This window comes from Pristiophorus japonicus, unplaced genomic scaffold (assembly GCF_044704955.1).
Source record: "Pristiophorus japonicus isolate sPriJap1 unplaced genomic scaffold, sPriJap1.hap1 HAP1_SCAFFOLD_207, whole genome shotgun sequence".
Taxonomy (NCBI): Eukaryota; Metazoa; Chordata; class Chondrichthyes; family Pristiophoridae; genus Pristiophorus; species Pristiophorus japonicus.
The window spans coordinates 135,001-145,000 of record NW_027251767.1 but is presented as its reverse complement, the minus strand read 5'-3'; the positions used below and the strand labels follow the sequence as shown (position 1 = coordinate 145,000).

At 49.6% G+C, this 10,000-nt stretch overlaps 8 non-coding genes across 8 annotated transcripts; all 8 read right to left on the bottom strand.

The window, feature by feature from the left end:
- Window positions 1-841: 841 nt before the first annotated feature.
- On the bottom strand, window positions 842-914 carry trnam-cau (transfer RNA methionine (anticodon CAU)). The gene has a single exon. It is a non-coding gene; the product is annotated as a tRNA-Met (tRNA).
- A 1,198-nt stretch (window positions 915-2,112) lies between these two features.
- Window positions 2,113-2,185, bottom strand: trnam-cau (transfer RNA methionine (anticodon CAU)). The gene has a single exon. It is a non-coding gene; the product is annotated as a tRNA-Met (tRNA).
- Window positions 2,186-3,383: 1,198 nt separating this feature from the next.
- trnam-cau (transfer RNA methionine (anticodon CAU)) lies at window positions 3,384-3,456 on the bottom strand. The gene has a single exon. It is a non-coding gene; the product is annotated as a tRNA-Met (tRNA).
- Window positions 3,457-4,651: 1,195 nt separating this feature from the next.
- Window positions 4,652-4,724, bottom strand: trnam-cau (transfer RNA methionine (anticodon CAU)). The gene has a single exon. It is a non-coding gene; the product is annotated as a tRNA-Met (tRNA).
- Window positions 4,725-5,922: 1,198 nt separating this feature from the next.
- Window positions 5,923-5,995, bottom strand: trnam-cau (transfer RNA methionine (anticodon CAU)). Its single transcript has one exon. It is a non-coding gene; the product is annotated as a tRNA-Met (tRNA).
- A 1,198-nt stretch (window positions 5,996-7,193) lies between these two features.
- Window positions 7,194-7,266, bottom strand: trnam-cau (transfer RNA methionine (anticodon CAU)). Its single transcript has one exon. It is a non-coding gene; the product is annotated as a tRNA-Met (tRNA).
- A 1,195-nt stretch (window positions 7,267-8,461) lies between these two features.
- On the bottom strand, window positions 8,462-8,534 carry trnam-cau (transfer RNA methionine (anticodon CAU)). Its single transcript has one exon. It is a non-coding gene; the product is annotated as a tRNA-Met (tRNA).
- A 1,194-nt stretch (window positions 8,535-9,728) lies between these two features.
- trnam-cau (transfer RNA methionine (anticodon CAU)) lies at window positions 9,729-9,801 on the bottom strand. Its single transcript has one exon. It is a non-coding gene; the product is annotated as a tRNA-Met (tRNA).
- Between the last annotated feature and the right edge of the window lie 199 nt (window positions 9,802-10,000).

The window sequence follows — 10,000 nt, the reverse complement described above, 5'->3', positions numbered from 1 at the left end:
GTGAGCATTCTTTTGAAGTAAGTATGTGTGTGGTAAGTCGCAATTCGCTGAAGGCAGAGTTCTTAATATGATGAGCAGTTTACAGCTGAACATGTTGCAGCTGAGGCACAGGACAGTGCCTTCACCGTTTTGCTTGAACACTTGCATGTGTGTGTCAGCAGGGAGTGCCTTTGAGCAGCAATGCATGTAAAGAGCCAGCATTTTCTATCAGGCAAAGCCTCAGGCAATTGCACTTTCTTTCAGGCAAAGCCTCAGGCAATAGAAGTCATTTGTCCATCAGTCAGACAGGGCTCTCGCCTGCTCCCTCACGCTCGTGGCGGCTGCGACGTTGCGCTCAACTCGCTTCCCTTGCGCAGGCTCGAGCTCTTCTCGGCGTCTTTCACCATATCCATGGCTTCCAGTCCTGCCCTTGCTCGCCTGCTATTGCTCAGTAACGTCGATCGGAGCAAAGCATTGAAAGTGTTCAGGGAGCAGGCCAACCTGAAGCAAGAGATTTCTGCTGGTCGTGGAACAGCGAGGAGGCAAGTGATAAGGGGCTAGTCAGATGCAAACTGGGAGCTAATGCCAGACATCAATGGGGAATTAGCACAAATGGTAGAGCGCTTGCTTTGCATGTGAGAGTTAGCGGGATCAATACCTGCATTCACCACTATTCTTTTGGCTCGGGTAATTGTTCAGAAACAAGAGTTGTGTCAGGTGTGGTGTGAGCCCATCTGCTTCTGAAGGTCACCGCAGGCTGGGGGACATCAAATCCTTTGATGTGCTATCGCAGCAAAACTTCCTGATTTTTGCATGAATGCAGCTGAAATGAAAGAAGGAAAAAAGTCTATGCAAGTATTAATGCCTTCTCTGAGGATTGAACTCAGGACCTTCAGATTATGAGACTGACGCGCTGCCTACTGCGCTAAGAAGGCACTTGCCTGGTTAGTAACTGAAGAGTGTGACCAACTATGTTCGCTTACGTGGCATTCAAAGCCAGAATGCAAAGATTGCCAAAATGCTCGAGCCAGGTAGGAGCCGAACATGCAATCTTCTAATCCGTAGTCAGATGCGTGATCCATTGCGCCGCTGGCCCAGGCTGTGAAAAATAGCTGCGACATCAGCAAGTACACAGGACGAGCAGCATTAAAAGGCATGCGGCAGACAATCAGCAAAGATAGGCACCTCTGCCGCTTCCCTTCGATTGACAGGTGGGGAGCGGAGCAGTGCAGTAGAAAACAAAGCAAAGCAAAGTCGTCCTTCGGTGGTTGGTTGCACTCCGGCTTGAAGCAGTGAGCATTCTTTTGAAGTAAGTATGTGTGTGGTAAGTCGCAATTCGCTGAAGGCAGAGTTCTTAATATGATGAGCAGTTTACAGCTGAACATGTTGCAGCTGAGGCACAGGACAGTGCCTTCACCGTTTTGCTTGAACACTTGCATGTGTGTGTCAGCAGGGAGTGCCTTTGAGCAGCAATGCATGTAAAGAGCCAGCATTTTCTATCAGGCAAAGCCTCAGGCAATTGCACTTTCTTTCAGGCAAAGCCTCAGGCAATAGAAGTCATTTGTCCATCAGTCAGACAGGGCTCTCGCCTGCTCCCTCACGCTCGTGGCGGCTGCGACGTTGCGCTCAACTCGCTTCCCTTGCGCAGGCTCGAGCTCTTCTCGGCGTCTTTCACCATATCCATGGCTTCCAGTCCTGCCCTTGCTCGCCTGCTATTGCTCAGTAACGTCGATCGGAGCAAAGCATTGAAAGTGTTCAGGGAGCAGGCCAACCTGAAGCAAGAGATTTCTGCTGGTCGTGGAACAGCGAGGAGGCAAGTGATAAGGGGCTAGTCAGATGCAAACTGGGAGCTAATGCCAGACATCAATGGGGAATTAGCACAAATGGTAGAGCGCTTGCTTTGCATGTGAGAGTTAGCGGGATCAATACCTGCATTCACCACTATTCTTTTGGCTCGGGTAATTGTTCAGAAACAAGAGTTGTGTCAGGTGTGGTGTGAGCCCATCTGCTTCTGAAGGTCACCGCAGGCTGGGGGACATCAAATCCTTTGATGTGCTATCGCAGCAAAACTTCCTGATTTTTGCATGAATGCAGCTGAAATGAAAGAAGGAAAAAAGTCTATGCAAGTATTAATGCCTTCTCTGAGGATTGAACTCAGGACCTTCAAATTATGAGACTGACGCGCTGCCTACTGCGCTAAGAAGGCACTTGCCTGGTTAGTAACTGAAGAGTGTGACCAACTATGTTCGCTTACGTGGCATTCAAAGCCAGAATGCAAAGATTGCCAAAATGCTCGAGCCAGGTAGGAGCCGAACATGCAATCTTCTAATCCGTAGTCAGATGCGTGATCCATTGCGCCGCTGGCCCAGGCTGTGAAAAATAGCTGCGACATCAGCAAGTACACAGGACGAGCAGCATTAAAAGGCATGCGGCAGACAATCAGCAAAGATAGGCACCTCTGCCGCTTCCCTTCGATTGACAGGTGGGGAGCGGAGCAGTGCAGTAGAAAACAAAGCAAAGCAAAGTCGTCCTTCGGTGGTTGGTTGCACTCCGGCTTGAAGCAGTGAGCATTCTTTTGAAGTAAGTATGTGTGTGGTAAGTCGCAATTCGCTGAAGGCAGAGTTCTTAATATGATGAGCAGTTTACAGCTGAACATGTTGCAGCTGAGGCACAGGACAGTGCCTTCACCGTTTTGCTTGAACACTTGCATGTGTGTGTCAGCAGGGAGTGCCTTTGAGCAGCAATGCATGTAAAGAGCCAGCATTTTCTATCAGGCAAAGCCTCAGGCAATTGCACTTTCTTTCAGGCAAAGCCTCAGGCAATAGAAGTCATTTGTCCATCAGTCAGACAGGGCTCTCGCCTGCTCCCTCACGCTCGTGGCGGCTGCGACGTTGCGCTCAACTCGCTTCCCTTGCGCAGGCTCGAGCTCTTCTCGGCGTCTTTCACCATATCCATGGCTTCCAGTCCTGCCCTTGCTCGCCTGCTATTGCTCAGTAACGTCGATCGGAGCAAAGCATTGAAAGTGTTCAGGGAGCAGGCCAACCTGAAGCAAGAGATTTCTGCTGGTCGTGGAACAGCGAGGAGGCAAGTGATAAGGGGCTAGTCAGATGCAAACTGGGAGCTAATGCCAGACATCAATGGGGAATTAGCTCAAATGGTAGAGCGCTTGCTTTGCATGTGAGAGTTAGCGAGATCAATACCTGCATTCACCACTATTCTTTTGGCTCGGGGAATTGTTCAGAAACAAGAGTTGTGTCAGGTGTGGTGTGAGCCCATCTGCTTCTGAAGGTCACCGCAGGCTGAGGGACATCAAATCCTTTGATGTGCTATCGCAGCAAAACTTCCTGATTTTTGCATGAATGCAGCTGAAATGAAAGAAGGAGAAAAGTCCATGCAAGTATCAATGCCTTCTCTGAGGATTGAACTCATGACCTTCAGATTATGAGACTGACGCGCTGCCTACTGCGCTAAGAAGGCACTTGCCTGGTTAGTAACTGAAGAGTGTGACCAACTATGTTCGCTTACGTGGCATTCAAAGCCAGAATGCAAAGATTGCCAAAATGCTCGAGCCAGGTAGGAGCCGAACATGCAATCTTCTAATCCGTAGTCAGATGCGTTATCCATTGCGCCGCTGGCCCAGGCTGTGAAAAATAGCTGCGACATCAGCAAGTACACAGGACGAGCAGCATTAAAAGGCATGCGGCAGACAATCAGCAAAGATAGGCACCTCTGCCGCTTCCCTTCGATTGACAGGTGGGGAGCGGAGCAGTGCAGTAGAAAACAAAGCAAAGCAAAGTCGTCCTTAGGTGGTTGGTTGCACTCCGGCTTGAAGCAGTGAGCATTCTTTTGAAGTAAGTATGTGTGTGGTAAGTCGCAATTCGCTGAAGGCAGAGTTCTTAATATGAGCAGTTTACAGCTGAACATGTTGCAGCTGAGGCACAGGACAGTGCCTTCACCGTTTTGCTTGAGCACTTGCATGTGTGTGTCAGCAGGGAGTGCCTTTGAGCAGCAATGCATGTAAAGAGCCAGCATTTTCTTTCAGGCAAAGCCTCAGGCAATTGCACTTTCTTTCAGGCAAAGCCTCAGGCAATAGAAGTCATTTGTCCATCAGTCAGACAGGGCTCTCGCCTGCTCCCTCACGCTCGTGGCGGCTGCGACGTTGCGCTCAACTCGCTTCCCTTGCGCAGGCTCGAGCTCTTCTCGGCGTCTTTCACCATATCCATGGCTTCCAGTCCTGCCCTTGCTCGCCTGCTATTGCTCAGTAACGTCGATTGGAGCAAAGCATTGAAAGTGTTCAGGGAGCAGGCCAACCTGAAGCAAGAGATTTCTTCTGGTCGAGGAATAGCGAGGAGGCAAGTGATAAGGGGCTAGTCAGATGCAAACTGGGAGCTAATGCCAGACATAAATGGGGAATTAGCTCAAATGGTCGAGCGCTTGCTTTGCATGTGAGAGTTAGCGGGATCAATTCCTGCATTCACCACTATTCTTTTGGCTCGGGTAATTGTTCAGAAACAAGAGTTGTGTCAGGTGTGGTGTGAGCCCATCTGCTTCTGAAGGTCACCGCAGGCTGAGGGACATCAAATCCTTTGATGTGCTATCGCAGCAAAACTTCCTGATTTTTGCATGAATGCAGCTGAAATGAAAGAAGGAGAAAAGTCTATGCAAGTATTAATGCCTTCTCTGAGGATTGAACTCAGGACCTTCAGATTATGAGACTGACGCGCTGCCTACTGCGCTAAGAAGGCACTTGCCTGTTTAGTAACTGAAAAGTGTGACCAACTATGTTCGCTTACGTGGCATTCAAAGCCAGAATGCAAAGATTGCCAAAATGCTCGAGCCAGGTAGGAGCCGAACATGCAATCTTCTAATCCGTAGTCAGATGCGTGATCCATTGCGCCGCTGGCCCAGGCTGTGAAAAATAGCTGCGACATCAGCAAGTGCACAGGACGAGCAGCATTAAAAGGCATGCGGCAGACAATCAGCAAAGATAGGCACCTCTGCCGCTTCCCTTCGATTGACAGGTGGGGAGCGGAGCAGTGCAGTAGAAAACAAAGCAAAGCAAAGTCGTCCTTAGGTGGTTGGTTGCACTCCGGCTTGAAGCAGTGAGCATTCTTTTGAAGTAAGTATGTGTGTGGTAAGTTGCAATTCGCTGAAGGCAGAGTTCTTAATATGATGAGCAGTTTACAGCTGAACATGTTGCAGCTGAGGCACAGGACAGTGCCTTCACCGTTTTGCTTGAACACTTGCATGTGTGTGTCAGCAGGGAGTGCCTTTGAGCAGCAATGCATGTAAAGAGCCAGCATTTTCTATCAGGCAAAGCCTCAGGCAATTGCACTTTCTTTCAGGCAAAGCCTCAGGCAATAGAAGTCATTTGTCCATCAGTCAGACAGGGCTCTCGCCTGCTCCCTCACGCTCGTGGCGGCTGCGACGTTGCGCTCAACTCACTTCCCTTGCGCAGGCTCGAGCTCTTCTCGGCGTCTTTCACCATATCCATGGCTTCCAGTCCTGCCCTTGCTCGCCTGCTATTGCTCAGTAACGTCGATCGGAGCAAAGCATTGAAAGTGTTCAGGGAGCAGGCCAACCTGAAGCAAGAGATTTCTGCTGGTCGTGGAACAGCGAGGAGGCAAGTGATAAGGGGCTAGTCAGATGCAAACTGGGAGCTAATGCCAGACATCAATGGGGAATTAGCACAAATGGTAGAGCGCTTGCTTTGCATGTGAGAGTTAGCGGGATCAATACCTGCATTCACCACTATTCTTTTGGCTCGGGTAATTGTTCAGAAACAAGAGTTGTGTCAGGTGTGGTGTGAGCCCATCTGCTTCTGAAGGTCACCGCAGGCTGGGGGACATCAAATCCTTTGATGTGCTATCGCAGCAAAACTTCCTGATTTTTGCATGAATGCAGCTGAAATGAAAGAAGGAAAAAAGTCTATGCAAGTATTAATGCCTTCTCTGAGGATTGAACTCAGGACCTTCAGATTATGAGACTGACGCGCTGCCTACTGCGCTAAGAAGGCACTTGCCTGGTTAGTAACTGAAGAGTGTGACCAACTATGTTCGCTTACGTGGCATTCAAAGCCAGAATGCAAAGATTGCCAAAATGCTCGAGCCAGGTAGGAGCCGAACATGCAATCTTCTAATCCGTAGTCAGATGCGTGATCCATTGCGCCGCTGGCCCAGGCTGTGAAAAATAGCTGCGACATCAGCAAGTACACAGGACGAGCAGCATTAAAAGGCATGCGGCAGACAATCAGCAAAGATAGGCACCTCTGCCGCTTCCCTTCGATTGACAGGTGGGGAGCGGAGCAGTGCAGTAGAAAACAAAGCAAAGCAAAGTCGTCCTTCGGTGGTTGGTTGCACTCCGGCTTGAAGCAGTGAGCATTCTTTTGAAGTAAGTATGTGTGTGGTAAGTCGCAATTCGCTGAAGGCAGAGTTCTTAATATGATGAGCAGTTTACAGCTGAACATGTTGCAGCTGAGGCACAGGACAGTGCCTTCACCGTTTTGCTTGAACACTTGCATGTGTGTGTCAGCAGGGAGTGCCTTTGAGCAGCAATGCATGTAAAGAGCCAGCATTTTCTATCAGGCAAAGCCTCAGGCAATTGCACTTTCTTTCAGGCAAAGCCTCAGGCAATAGAAGTCATTTGTCCATCAGTCAGACAGGGCTCTCGCCTGCTCCCTCACGCTCGTGGCGGCTGCGACGTTGCGCTCAACTCGCTTCCCTTGCGCAGGCTCGAGCTCTTCTCGGCGTCTTTCACCATATCCATGGCTTCCAGTCCTGCCCTTGCTCGCCTGCTATTGCTCAGTAACGTCGATCGGAGCAAAGCATTGAAAGTGTTCAGGGAGCAGGCCAACCTGAAGCAAGAGATTTCTGCTGGTCGTGGAACAGCGAGGAGGCAAGTGATAAGGGGCTAGTCAGATGCAAACTGGGAGCTAATGCCAGACATCAATGGGGAATTAGCTCAAATGGTAGAGCGCTTGCTTTGCATGTGAGAGTTAGCGAGATCAATACCTGCATTCACCACTATTCTTTTGGCTCGGGGAATTGTTCAGAAACAAGAGTTGTGTCAGGTGTGGTGTGAGCCCATCTGCTTCTGAAGGTCACCGCAGGCTGAGGGACATCAAATCCTTTGATGTGCTATCGCAGCAAAACTTCCTGATTTTTGCATGAATGCAGCTGAAATGAAAGAAGGAGAAAAGTCCATGCAAGTATCAATGCCTTCTCTGAGGATTGAACTCATGACCTTCAGATTATGAGACTGACGCGCTGCCTACTGCGCTAAGAAGGCACTTGCCTGGTTAGTAACTGAAGAGTGTGACCAACTATGTTCGCTTACGTGGCATTCAAAGCCAGAATGCAAAGATTGCCAAAATGCTCGAGCCAGGTAGGAGCCGAACATGCAATCTTCTAATCCGTAGTCAGATGCGTTATCCATTGCGCCGCTGGCCCAGGCTGTGAAAAATAGCTGCGACATCAGCAAGTACACAGGACGAGCAGCATTAAAAGGCATGCGGCAGACAATCAGCAAAGATAGGCACCTCTGCCGCTTCCCTTCGATTGACAGGTGGGGAGCGGAGCAGTGCAGTAGAAAACAAAGCAAAGCAAAGTCGTCCTTAGGTGGTTGGTTGCACTCCGGCTTGAAGCAGTGAGCATTCTTTTGAAGTAAGTATGTGTGTGGTAAGTCGCAATTCGCTGAAGGCAGAGTTCTTAATATGAGCAGTTTACAGCTGAACATGTTGCAGCTGAGGCACAGGACAGTGCCTTCACCGTTTTGCTTGAGCACTTGCATGTGTGTGTCAGCAGGGAGTGCCTTTGAGCAGCAATGCATGTAAAGAGCCAGCATTTTCTTTCAGGCAAAGCCTCAGGCAATTGCACTTTCTTTCAGGCAAAGCCTCAGGCAATAGAAGTCATTTGTCCATCAGTCAGACAGGGCTCTCGCCTGCTCCCTCACGCTCGTGGCGGCTGCGACGTTGCGCTCAACTCGCTTCCCTTGCGCAGGCTCGAGCTCTTCTCGGCGTCTTTCACCATATCCATGGCTTCCAGTCCTGCCCTTGCTCGCCTGCTATTGCTCAGTAACGTCGATTGGAGCAAAGCATTGAAAGTGTTCAGGGAGCAGGCCAACCTGAAGCAAGAGATTTCTTCTGGTCGAGGAATAGCGAGGAGGCAAGTGATAAGGGGCTAGTCAGATGCAAACTGGGAGCTAATGCCAGACATAAATGGGGAATTAGCTCAAATGGTCGAGCGCTTGCTTTGCATGTGAGAGTTAGCGGGATCAATTCCTGCATTCACCACTATTCTTTTGGCTCGGGTAATTGTTCAGAAACAAGAGTTGTGTCAGGTGTGGTGTGAGCCCATCTGCTTCTGAAGGTCACCGCAGGCTGAGGGACATCAAATCCTTTGATGTGCTATCGCAGCAAAACTTCCTGATTTTTGCATGAATGCAGCTGAAATGAAAGAAGGAGAAAAGTCTATGCAAGTATTAATGCCTTCTCTGAGGATTGAACTCAGGACCTTCAGATTATGAGACTGACGCGCTGCCTACTGCGCTAAGAAGGCACTTGCCTGTTTAGTAACTGAAAAGTGTGACCAACTATGTTCGCTTACGTGGCATTCAAAGCCAGAATGCAAAGATTGCCAAAATGCTCGAGCCAGGTAGGAGCCGAACATGCAATCTTCTAATCCGTAGTCAGATGCGTTATCCATTGCGCCGCTGGCCCAGGCTGTGAAAAATAGCTGCGACATCAGCAAGTGCACAGGACGAGCAGCATTAAAAGGCATGCGGCAGACAATCAGCAAAGATAGGCACCTCTGCCGCTTCCCTTCGATTGACAGGTGGGGAGCGGAGCAGTGCAGTAGAAAACAAAGCAAAGCAAAGTCGTCCTTAGGTGGTTGGTTGCACTCCGGCTTGAAGCAGTGAGCATTCTTTTGAAGTAAGTATGTGTGTGGTAAGTCGCAATTCGCTGAAGGCAGAGTTCTTAATATGAGCAGTTTACAGCTGAACATGTTGCAGCTGAGGCACAGGACAGTGCCTTCACCGTTTTGCTTGAGCACTTGCATGTGTGTGTCAGCAGGGAGTGCCTTTGAGCAGCAATGCATGTAAAGAGCCAGCATTTTCTTTCAGGCAAAGCCTCAGGCAATTGCACTTTCTTTCAGGCAAAGCCTCAGGCAATAGAAGTCATTTGTCCATCAGTCAGACAGGGCTCTCGCCTGCTCCCTCACGCTCGTGGCGGCTGCGACGTTGCGCTCAACTCGCTTCCCTTGCGCAGGCTCGAGCTCTTCTCGGCGTCTTTCACCATATCCATGGCTTCCAGTCCTGCCCTTGCTCGCCTGCTATTGCTCAGTAACGTCGATTGGAGCAAAGCATTGAAAGTGTTCAGGGAGCAGGCCAACCTGAAGCAAGAGATTTCTGCTGGTCGTGGAACAGCGAGGAGGCAAGTGATAAGGGCTAGTCAGATGCAAACTGGGAGCTAATGCCAGCCATCAATGGGGAATTAGCTCAAATGGTAGAGTGCTTGCTTTGTATGTGAGAGTTAGCGGGATCAATACCTGCATTCACCACTATTCTTTTGGCTCGGGGAATTGTTCAGAAACAAGAGTTGTGTCAGGTGTGGTGTGAGCCCATCTGCTTCTGAAGGTCACCGCAGGCTGAGGGACATCAAATCCTTTGATGTGCTATCGCAGCAAAACTTCCTGATTTTTGCATGAATGCAGCTGAAATGAAAGAAGGAGAAAAGTCTATGCAAGTATTAATGCCTTCTCTGAGGATTGAACTCAGGACCTTCAGATTATGAGACTGACGCGCTGCCTACTGCGCTAAGAAGGCACTTGCCTGGTTAGTAACTGAAGAGTGTGACCAACTATGTTCGCTTACGTGGCATTCAAAGCCAGAATGCAAAGGTTGCCAAAATGCTCGAGCCAGGTAGGAGCCGAACATGCAATCTTCTAATCCGTAGTCAGATGCGTTATCCATTGCGCCGCTGGCCCAGGCTGTGAAAAATAGCTGCGACATCAGCAAGTACACA